The sequence below is a fragment of the Palaemon carinicauda genome, chromosome 2 (genome assembly GCF_036898095.1).
Source record: "Palaemon carinicauda isolate YSFRI2023 chromosome 2, ASM3689809v2, whole genome shotgun sequence".
In the NCBI taxonomy this organism is placed as follows: domain Eukaryota; kingdom Metazoa; phylum Arthropoda; class Malacostraca; order Decapoda; family Palaemonidae; genus Palaemon; species Palaemon carinicauda.
In genome coordinates this window covers 60,345,925-60,357,613 of record NC_090726.1, presented here as the reverse complement: position 1 = coordinate 60,357,613, position 11,689 = coordinate 60,345,925, and the positions used below count along the sequence as shown (strand labels likewise).

General features: G+C 33.2%; 1 long non-coding RNA gene across 1 annotated transcript; it reads left to right on the top strand.

The window, feature by feature from the left end:
• The first annotated feature begins 9,583 nt into the window (after nucleotides 1-9,583).
• LOC137617868 (uncharacterized) lies at nucleotides 9,584-11,110 on the top strand. The gene is made up of 3 exons (XR_011039685.1): nucleotides 9,584-9,690; nucleotides 10,004-10,115; nucleotides 10,629-11,110. It is a non-coding gene; the product is annotated as an uncharacterized lncRNA (long non-coding RNA).
• The last annotated feature ends 579 nt before the right edge of the window (nucleotides 11,111-11,689 follow it).

Below are 11,689 nucleotides of genomic sequence, written 5' to 3'. Positions count from 1 at the left end.
CTCTGTCGACCAACTATTTCTTGGTCACTTTCAGAGTCTTGAGTAATACGTGGCAGGTTTGTCTCCCATTTTAACGCAAAACAGTTACGTGTTTGAAGAAAAATACATAAAATTAAGTTAGATTATAAATTAGATATTGTGAAAAGGCTTGTGTACGCTACCCATGCAAATGACGTCTAAATACTTAGATAAACATGCACACACACGCAACCCCCCCTCGTCAGGGTATGAATGCTCCCTCTCCACCCTACTCGAGGGACAGGGAGAGCTGAGCGTGATTGGATTTGTATATATATATATATATATATATATATATATATATATATATTTATATATATATATATATATATATATATATATATATATATATATATATATATATATATTGCCATGATGGAGTTTAGTATTATAAATACGAAGAGATAAATAAATACATAAACATTAGGTAATGAACGATATTAACAATAGTAAAAAAAAAAATTACTGATAACATAATGATGGTGCGTACATAAATAACTGAACGAGTAAAATATATAAGTGAATATATGAAGGTTTCAGATGAAAAACCAAATACAGATATATAAATATCTTACCACGGCTTTTTTTCTTTTTTAACATATTTGATAAGGATGGTTGACCATACATATTGCTCCGCCGGATAGCGTCAGTGAAATAATGAAATCAATCAACCTCCACATAAAAAGCTTCAGTCAACCTTCACATAAAATAAACCTTCTGTCAACCTTCACATGAAATACCTCAGTTAACTTTAACATAGAAAAATAAAAACTTCCGTTAACCTTGTTATAAAAAACTTCAGTTAACCTTAACATAAAAAAACTTCTGTCAACCTGCGCATAAAAACTTCAATCAACCTTCACAAAAAACTTCTGTCAACCTTCATATAAAAACTTTAATCACCTTTCACATAAAAAACTTCAATAAACTTCAACATTAAAAATCAACCAATCTTCACATAAAAAAAAATTCAATCAACCTTCAAATAAAAAGACTTCAGTCAACTTTCACATAAACAAACTTGAACCAGCCTTCACATAAAAACTTCAGTCAAGCTTCACATTCATAAACTTCAACCAACCTTCACATAAAAAGTTTCCATCAACCTTTATATAAAAAAAACTTCAACTAGCCTTCACATGAAAATTTGCATTAACCTTTACATAGAAAACTTGAACAACCTTCATATAAGAAAAATCCATCAGCCTTCATATAAAAAAATTTCATTAATATTCACATAAAAATCTTCCATTAACCTTTACATAAAAAACATCCTTTAACCTTCCATTAGAAAAGTTCCATCAACCTTTGCCTAAAAAACTTCAACCAACCTTCACACAAAAAACTTTCATTAACCTTCAAATAAAAAATTTCAACCAACTTTCACATTAAAATTTCCATTCACCTTCACATAAAAAACTTCCATTAACCATATAAAAAACTTCAACCAACCTTCACATAAAAATTTTCATTAACCTTCACCTAAAAAAAAAAACTTCCATTAAACTTCACATAAAAAACTTCAACCAACCTTCACATAAAAATTTTCATTAACCTTCACCTAAAAAAAACTTCAATTAAACTTCACATAAAAAATTTCAACCAACTTTCACATGAAAATTTCCATTAACCTTCACATGAAAACTTACATTAACCTCCACATAAAAAACTTCAACCAACCTTCAAAGAAATATTTCAACTATGTTTTTTTAAAAACGGAAAGACGAAATATTCTCATCAAAGGAAATAAAAGTGAGAGATAAAATGCAAATAAAAGAAAAAGAGAGAACGAAATAACACATTTATCTCTAGATAATAACCTTTAGATCCCTCAAGCTATTTCTACCTGAAGTCAACAGCGAGAACGCTAACGTATGTTAACAATAAAAAAAAAACGCTAACAGCGAAGACACGAGCTAGAGGTAATAACAGTAAAGCAACAAAACAAGACAAGGGCGTCGTTATCCAACAATACAGAATTGGGTATAGTATCGGCTTCTATACCTGCTATCTAAATGCTTTGGCTACCTTCTCTCTCTCTCTCTCTCTCTCTCTCTCTCTCTCTCTCTCTCTCTCTCTCTCTCACTCTCTCTCTCTCTCTCAGTCGGTTTTTCGTGGGGAAAGTGTACAGTAGATTCGTCTTTGATTATTTGTATGCTGTAACAAGTTGATGCTATTCTCTCTCTCTCTCTCTCTCTCTCTCTCTCTCTCTCTCTCTCTCTCACGCACACAAATATATATATATATATATATATATATATATATATATATATATATATATATATATATATATATACATATAGAGTTACACTTCCGCGTACAGGGCAGTCACTCCATATGGCATTTAGATGCAGTCTCAGTCCTATGCTTCATTATAAGATGACTGATATTAATCGAAAGAGAACAAAAGAGAGAGAGAGAGAGAGAGAGAGAGAGAGAGAGAGAGAGAGAGAGATTCCAAATGACTTCTTCCTTTTCATATCCTTTACAGAACAAGATCAGCTCCTGAGAGTAGTATTTGATTTCCTTTTGTTTGTGAAAACACAACCCAACACTGGCGCTGCTCTTCGATTTTGGTGAAAATTTGAAAAAAAAAATTTCCCATTTTCCTATTTCTATCTAACGAACCAAAATATAAATTCGCATTACACAGATAACACATAACTCCCAACGTAGTCATCTAGATGACGATCCAGAGTATTACGATCCACAAACAGGAGCGTCTGGCTGCCGGTAAGCCGGAGGCGTGCCGTTGCCATGGTTACCAAGACGTGGGGGATGGAAGAGGGGCTCATGATATGCCACGACTACAGGGGAAAACGAACCTTATGACAAGGGGAGCATAAAGGTGAAAGAGGAGGGGGTTATTGAAGGAGGGCGTGCCACATACTCTCCAGCGAAGTCGGGATTCATAATTTGCTTCTGTGTGAGCCGTCCTTTTTTTTTTTTTCTTTTTTCTTTTTTTTTTGTGTCGCCGGTGAATAAGTTTATTAAAATTTCTGACGTAGGTTTATTCAGGTTTTATCCATGTGTAATGAGAAAGAGATGATGCTGTCTATTCAAAAACTTTACAGAATACGAACTCGTCCTCTTGATTTTCTTTCATCAGTTTCTACTTACGAATTTCAAAGATACAAAAATGGAAACTTTGAATAAAAATAAACTCGTGCATAAAATAGTATTGAAAAAAAAAAAAGTCAACGAGTCGTCACCATAAAAAGATGTGTGATGAAATGTAAGCAAAGAAAAAAATAAATGAAATATACTGGTGCGTTTTACCATGGTATTTGATGGAAATGAAACAGAAACATGTTTGTAACTGAACGTATTGCAAACGGTGGTGGATAAAATACGCCTCGTGCATAATTATATTGGTATGTGTTTGTTTGTGTGTGTGTTTTTTAAGTTTGCAGTCACTATGCATATGTGTGTTTTTATGAATCAATAAATGAATAGATGGGAAATATTGTAATACACACTAAAGATTAGATCTCTCTCTCTCTCTCTCTCTCTCTCTCTCTCTCTCTCTCTCTCTCTCTCTCTCTCTCTCTGAATAAACTATAATGTAAGTAATAAACGACTAGAATAAAATATTCTAAGAACAGTAACAACATTGAATTAAATCTTTGATATATATATATATATATATATACATATATACAGTATATACTGTATATATATATATATATATATATATATATATATATATATATATATATATATATATATACTGTATATGTATATATACACATATATACATATGTATATATACATATATACACACACACACATATATATATATATATATATATATATATATATACATATATATATATATATATATATATATATATACTGTATATGTATATACCTTCCCTATGCGCAGACTGACCGGAAATAACAGAATACATGATTCATTTCAGACTAATAGTAAAGAAATCAAATGTGAAAAACCGTACAATTTAGATTAAAAAAGCAAATGAACCATTCGTTGAAAAAAGAAATACAGACGCAATGGGGAAATTCCACAGCTTGGCGATAGGACTGTAAGAATTAGATGTTACTGATACCTGAATATCACATGTGAGATGGAGTAGCCTGCCAGGATTCTATTGGTCCTTTTATGGGAAAAGTAACTGAAACAGTACCTCAAGAAGAGCAAATAATGCGATCTTGTGGTTACTAGATGGATAAATGGCTATTGCAAGGTGGAAATAAGTGTGTGTTGTGAGATAAAGAGAAGTGGGTATCACATGATGGAAAAAGGAGTATGGTGCAAGATGCAGAAAAATGATTATTGTAAGATGCATAAAGTTTCTATTACAAGGTACAGAGAAGTGTGTATTGTAAGATGGAGGAAGGTGTTAACAATTGGAAGATGCATAAAGTGGATATTGCCAGATGGAGAAAAATCTTTATTACAAGATGGAGTAAAGTGTATTTTGCAAGATGCAGAAAAGCTATTGCAAGATTGAGAAAAAATTGTTTATTGGAGGATAGATGAAGGGGTTATTGCATGATGGAGAAAAGTGTGTATTGTAAAGTAGAGAAAAGTGTGTATTGCAAACTACAGAAAAGTGTGTATTGCAAGATAGAGAAAAATGGGTATTGCAAGACTGGGAAAAGTGTGTATTGCTAGATAGAGAATATGGAGAATATGTGTATTGCAAGATGGGGAAAATTTTATATTGCAAGATAGAGAAAAATATGTATTGTAAGATAGAGAAAAATGGGCATTGCAAGATAGGGAAAAAAGTGTATTGCAAGATGGGGAAAAGTGTGTATTGCAAGATGGATAAAAGTGTTCATTGCATTAATGACTATCTGAGAAGACGTCGATAGCTTATTCACTTCAATGGAAGTGATTGATTTAGTACCCGTAGAAAAAGAAATAAAGGTCAGGATTATGGTCTTCAAGGAGCGCGTAGTGGGATACGACTTCCCTGGCCTTCATTTCAAGGTCTAAAGGTCACTCGTGAATAGCAGAGGAATGCCTTAGGCTTAGTGGGTCAATTCTCTAGACACTGACCGTAATATACTCAGTAGGTAGATCGTATAGGCTCCCCCAAACTCCCATCACAAGCTCACAAGGATGGTGAGGTTGCAGTCTCTACAAGAGATTATCAAGCTTAAGCGGGTCTCGAACTCCCATCCAGCATATTGCCAGGCAGGGACATTTCCAATAGGCTACCATCGAGAGGGAAAATAAACAAAAACTATTCGAAATATTAGAACTATATCTATACCAAGAATGTCATGAACAATATAAAGCTCCATTGACTAAAAGGATGATATAAAATGTAACCTTGGAATTACACAATCATTTCTTCTTTTTTTTTAATCTAGTCAAAGCTACAGCTTTTTCCTTTGACTTTTATACTTTTCATGTAACAAATATTTGCTTTATTTGCCATTTTCGTTTTCTAAACCCCAACTGCTCTTCCCTTGTTACCCTCGCTGACACGACTGAGTTACAAGAGTTTTTCCAGTCACGGTTTTGACAACTTCCGTATCCGTGTGATTGACAGAGAAACTTCTTTATTTGATCATTAAACCGATCAGAGAAGAAGAAGAAGAAGAAGCCCAGGGCTAGGAATTTATCCAACTTATTATTATTATTATTATTATTATTATTATTATTATTATTATTGCTAGCAAAGCTACAACCCTATTTTAAAAGTAGGATGCTACAAGCCCAAGGGCTCTAACGGGGAAAATAGCCACTTAAGAAAGAAAATAAGTTATATATGAAAAGTAATAGCAAAAAATGTAAAATATCTTAGGATTAGTAACAAGGGCTCTTCAAGCAATAGAATTGAAGGACAACAACTGGGAATCAAATGAAGATTATAACAGACAAATCGACGAGGAAGGAAGATTTATCTATTAAAAAGAAAGAAAGAAAGAAAGAAAGAGTGGGAGGGCATAACAACGGTCGACTCGCCAATACAAGTAGCAAAGATCGCAGATAGCACTCCATCAATCAATAAGAGTCGAATGTTAAAACAGCTGGGATGCTACTTACAACTAGTATTACAAAGGTGATTGGATTAGATTGGATTTAGGCCAAAGCCATGGTGGAACTAAGGAGAAAACTGGAGTTGCATTAGAGAGTAAAAATTAAAAAGTTGGAAAAGAAATTGGAAAAAAGGCAGCTGAAACGGGGCTAATGCAATAAGTTACAGTATTGGGGATGCTATAGACAGAAAGACCGCAGGATTGAAACACTATAAAGGTTTGAAGGCCGATCATGACCGGTGGAGAGTCCCGCTCAAACTCGTTAGTTTCTTTGGTCTCTGCAACCTCACCATCCTTGTGAGCTAAGGATAAGGGGTTTGGGGAAGCCTATTGGTCTATCTGCTGAGTTATCAGCAGCCATTGCCTGGCCCTCCTTGGTCCTATCTTGGGTGGAGAGGGGGCTTGGGCGCTGATCATAAGTATATATGGTCAGTCTCTAGGCATTGTTCTGCTCGATAGGGTAATGTCACTGTCACTTGCCCCTGCCATTCATGAGCGGCCTTTAAACCTTTAAAAGACAGGGACGCAGGGCAATGCCCTATAGACTGACCAAGATGATGAATAATTCGGAATTCTTTTTTATGTGCTATTAAATTCCCCATCCATAATGTGGATATTATTAGTGTACGCAACCCGTCAAAAATTAACGCTAAATATTTAGATAGATATGCATTCACAGGGACCCCTTCTCACTCCTCCGAGGGGCGGAGAGAGCTGAGCGTGACAGAAAAGAAATATACATATATATATATATATATATATATATATATATATATATATATATATATATATATATATATATATATATACATATATAAATATATATATATATATATATATATATATATATATATATATATATATATATATATATATATATTACTGTATATATATATATATATATATGTGTGTGGATACATATATATGTATATATATACATATATATATATATATATATATATAGAGAGAGAGAGAGAGAGAGAGAGAGAGAGAGAGAGAGATCATCATCATCATCATCATCTATTAGCGTGCCTTGTTCCCATTCGTATGAGAGAGAGAGAGAGAGAGAGAGAGAGAGAGAGAGAGAGAGAGAGTATATTTTAGACAAAGAGGATTTATGTTAACGTTTGTCAACACAAGATCCAGTCAAATAACAGTTAAGAACTGTTCTTATCAAAGTAAAGGAAGAACTGAGTAATATATATTTAGAATTATAGGAAACCAAACTTTTGATAACAAAAATAGATACCATAAAAATACATTTAAAGTATTGGGATCCACTTACAAGAAAATTAGAGAACATTAAGTATTTAAAAAACTAGAAGTAATTAGATATGAAATTACTATCGAATTCTTACATCTTTATAAATGAATTATGAAATTTTTTCGTTAATGTAATATATTTATTACTAATTAAGGTATTTCTGATTTAAATCATTAATTTTTTTCGGTTTCTTCCACTAATAATAATTCTCGGCTCTCTTGCGGACGCACACGTGTATGTATATGTGTGTTTGTGTATGTACAGTATGTACGCGTGCAAGTGCGCTCATGTATATGTGTGTTTCTTTGATTCCGTTTTGATGTTAATTTGATGTGTCATTTTGATGGGTTCATTATACAGATTAATGATTCATGACTGACATTTTCCCGTCCAGCTGAAAGGTTTCATAGAGTTGAAGACTCCCATTACTTCTTTGGTTATTTGATTAATAGTGTACGTGACACGTCCAAAATGACGTTTAAGTATTCAGATAGATATGTACACACACGCATACGCACATGCACACAGATTCAACCCTTCTGACCCCCTCTCCCTTTCCTAACTATAACCAGATGGCTTACGGGCTGCAAACGCAAGAGCCCGTGCTTTACATAAGGCAAAGCAGTCTAACAAGCAACCAGATGGTTCGACAATTTGTAGGAGATTACGGCTTCCGAGTGCGCCTCTCCGGGTACCCTCTCTCATCCGGGTATGACTATGCCTCTCCCCCAACCCGAGGGACGTGGAGTGACCGAGTAGCCAATACGTTTGACAATGTCGCTCAGCGTGACAGTAAAGAAATATATTTATATTTATAGCCAGGTGCGTGCTGTTTACTATATAGGGGAGGATGATTTTAGCAATATGAGCTTAGTTAATAAGTTCTTCATGAAAGAATTCTATAATAAATTATACATCTAACTAAAGCACCCAACGCCGCGCGATGCAATAGTCTCCTCCACGAAATTACTTCATTCATCCCTGGTTCATTCCTGGTGATCCTCAACTCTTTCTTCATAACCTTCTAGATCTAGAACCTTAAAATTGATGAACATGACCATTTTAATTGATCAGTCTGTTATCTTTGTATATAACATCTTTGATATAGATTTATATCAGATGTGATCTTGTAATTCAATCCTAATTATTCCTCGAAGGGTATTAAAGAATTTGGGGTATTAAAAATCCACTGTAACATATTGTTATTTATTTATATATATATATATATATATATATATATATATATATATATATATATATATATACATGCATATATATATATATATATATATATATATATATATATATATATATATATATACAACGATATATTACTGTGGTTTTTTAATACCCCAAATTCTTAGATACCATGAGAAGAATATATATATATATATATATATATATATATATATATATATATATATAAATAATTATTGTTTGTTGATTGTCATTACCAGTCGTGATTATCAATAGTTCCAGATGAACTTTTTGGTTGACCCTAAAACTATCGTTACTTCGATATGAAAAGGCAATCATTCGTCGTTATTCTTCAATATTAGGTTTATTTTTCAATTTAAATAGCCTGTCAGTCCAATTCGTTACGTATTTTGGTGTATTTTATGAAGATAATTTCATTATTATATTTTGTAATTTGAGTAAATATATGTTTGTATGTATATGTGTATGTATAAACATATTTATGTAAATTTTTATGTACCTGGGTATTCACAAGAAAGTATTAAAAGACAATTATTTATAGAAAAAAAGAATAAATCGAGTATGTTGGTATGAATAAATTTAAGGAATCCATCTAAAGGACTTAGAAATGTAAATGATAAATTCGTTACTGAGAACTGAAACGTAAAATATACACATTGTAATAATCTTGTTTTGTTAATACTTTCTTATCTGACTGCCTAATGTATATACAATAAAGCAGATGTAAATGATGATAACTACGGCGTCAATGACCTTCGATGTTAGGATGCCAAAAAACCTAAAATCAATCAATCAATCAATCGTGATAACCAACATATAAGTATAAGTGTATATACTATAAACATATATCGGTAAAAAGTAATTTATGTGTAAAACTGTAAATTATCTTAATTATAGTAAAGAAAAAAATATAGTAGCCTCATATTTGAATGATCACTTGAAGACTAAACTGCTCATTAGTCCACGTTAGTAGTTACTTCCCTGCTCAAATCATCCTTGGATTTGGAGTGAAAATCTTTCGTTGAGACAAGAACGAAGAAACCAGTCATTCTCAAGTTTGTGTTACAGCGAATAGGTGAGCAGTTTCCTGTACTGGACGGCACCTGGACCTTAGTATAGTACGGAAGTTTCGGGCAGCAAGGGTTTCATTGATTATGAACATTTCCGTTTTGGTAATTATTTGCTTTTAATTATAATACTTTAAGCTACTGTAATATCACAAGACTTTAGATAAAGTTTTCTAAATTTTTTATTTTCTACTTTTCCAGACTATTGCTCACTTCTTACTTTCCATTTTTATTAGCATAAGTATTTCTCAAAGTTAATTGCACTATAAATGTGAAATGTTACAAATACTTGACTGTCAACTTTTTCAGACTTTTGCTCGCTTCATACATTCCATCTTCAATAGCACTAATACTCTTTTAAAAGTAAACAACACTACACATGTGATATGTATTACAAATTAAATCTTTCGTATTTCAGATTTGTGGAATCTAGACCTTCTCTTGCCTATCCAACTAAACCTCAAGCAAGGCAGATCTATTGGCTTCCAAGAACTCCATTGGTAACTAATTTTTTGCATTGAAATCGACAGGTAAGGCAACTTAATTTTAGTAAAATAAAACATTTCGTATTGCAAGCCCATCCTCCCTCCTTCAAGGGTGGGGCCCCTGAACGAGGGAGGATTTCTTCTTGTCGAACGATAGACTAGTCCATCGTGCGACCAGAGGAGGGCTTGCACTTGCCAAAACATTTTATTTGGTATGTGAAATCTTATTTCTTTGTTACATTATCATGTAGGGCAAGTAATACCCGTTGCGTACACCATAAGGTTTATAGGTTTAGTAAAGAGCTTACTAAGTAGTTACTTGTGGTCTTGCATAGTAATTTCAGTACTTATTACTGATTTGAGCTTCGTGTTTATGAATTTGTTAAACGGGATTTAAAATAACTCGACAGGTTCAAGAATTTTAGATCGTAGTTTGTTGTTACTGAACGATGAACATCTAAGTTCAATGAATTTTCATTCTTGAATAAAATGTTTAAAACTAGATTTTGCAGAGTTTATTCGTTAAAAATACTGACTAGTAACTCCATTTCTTTGCAGGTGGTTTCAAATGGATCTCGAAGAGAAACGTTAGTAATTGGAAATCTTCGAATGTAGGCAATCTGATATCGTAACCTATCTTGCACAATGGGCTTTTTGGAGACTTCCCTGTCAAGTGATCGTCTGGACTGGGGTACGCTCAAGCCCGATAGTTTCTTGTAGTGTCTCCAACTTCGCCATCCTTGAGCTAAAGAGGGGGCGTTCAAGTTTATAGGTCTACCTACAAAGTCCTCAGCGGCCATTGCCTAGCCGTTCCTGGTCCTAACTTGTGTGGAGAGAGGTGTGGTTACTGAACATGTGTATATATGGTCAGTCTCGTAGGGAAATGTCATAGTCCTTAGTCTTTAACATTCATGAGTGACCTTTCAACCATTAAAAATGTTGAATGCCAATGGCTTGCAGCAATCTGCATGAATATTGCATCAACTTGGCAAATGGTAGATATGAAATAGAATGAACTGTTATAAGAGATTTAAATATAATTTCGCCATTTTGGATTTTCTTTATTTATTTTTTGAACTTTAAAAACTAATGAATGAACATGTTACTGGGTCACCAAGGAGAGTTGGGAAGGTTGCAGAAGTTTTCAAGCTTTTGTAATGGTATTATTCTTAAATTGCCAAGCATAAAGATATACGAAATAGACCTTTTATGGAATTTGACTTTTTACTGACGTGCTCTCTTGACCAATTAGAATTTTTCCTGAAAAATGCTAGACAGATTAGAATTTCTCCTGAAAATGCTTGTAGAACCCCAATTGGGTGATTGTCAAACCATTAAATGGTGTATTCATATTTGTAGAAAACCATATATGAATGTAGTATTTTAAATAATTGGGTAATCTCTAATCAAAGTATACAGAAATTCTGGTTAATGTTAATTTTAGGCAAGATGTAAGACACTTTAGTCCTTGATGGTCAGAGGAGAGAGGATGGCGTTCACGTATAGACGGCTGTTGGGTTCACAATTCCTACTGATAGTTATTAGTTGTGAATGGGAAAACCCAGTGAATTTTTTTTTCTAATATGTCGGCAAAGAATAAGAAAACTATAACAAAGTTA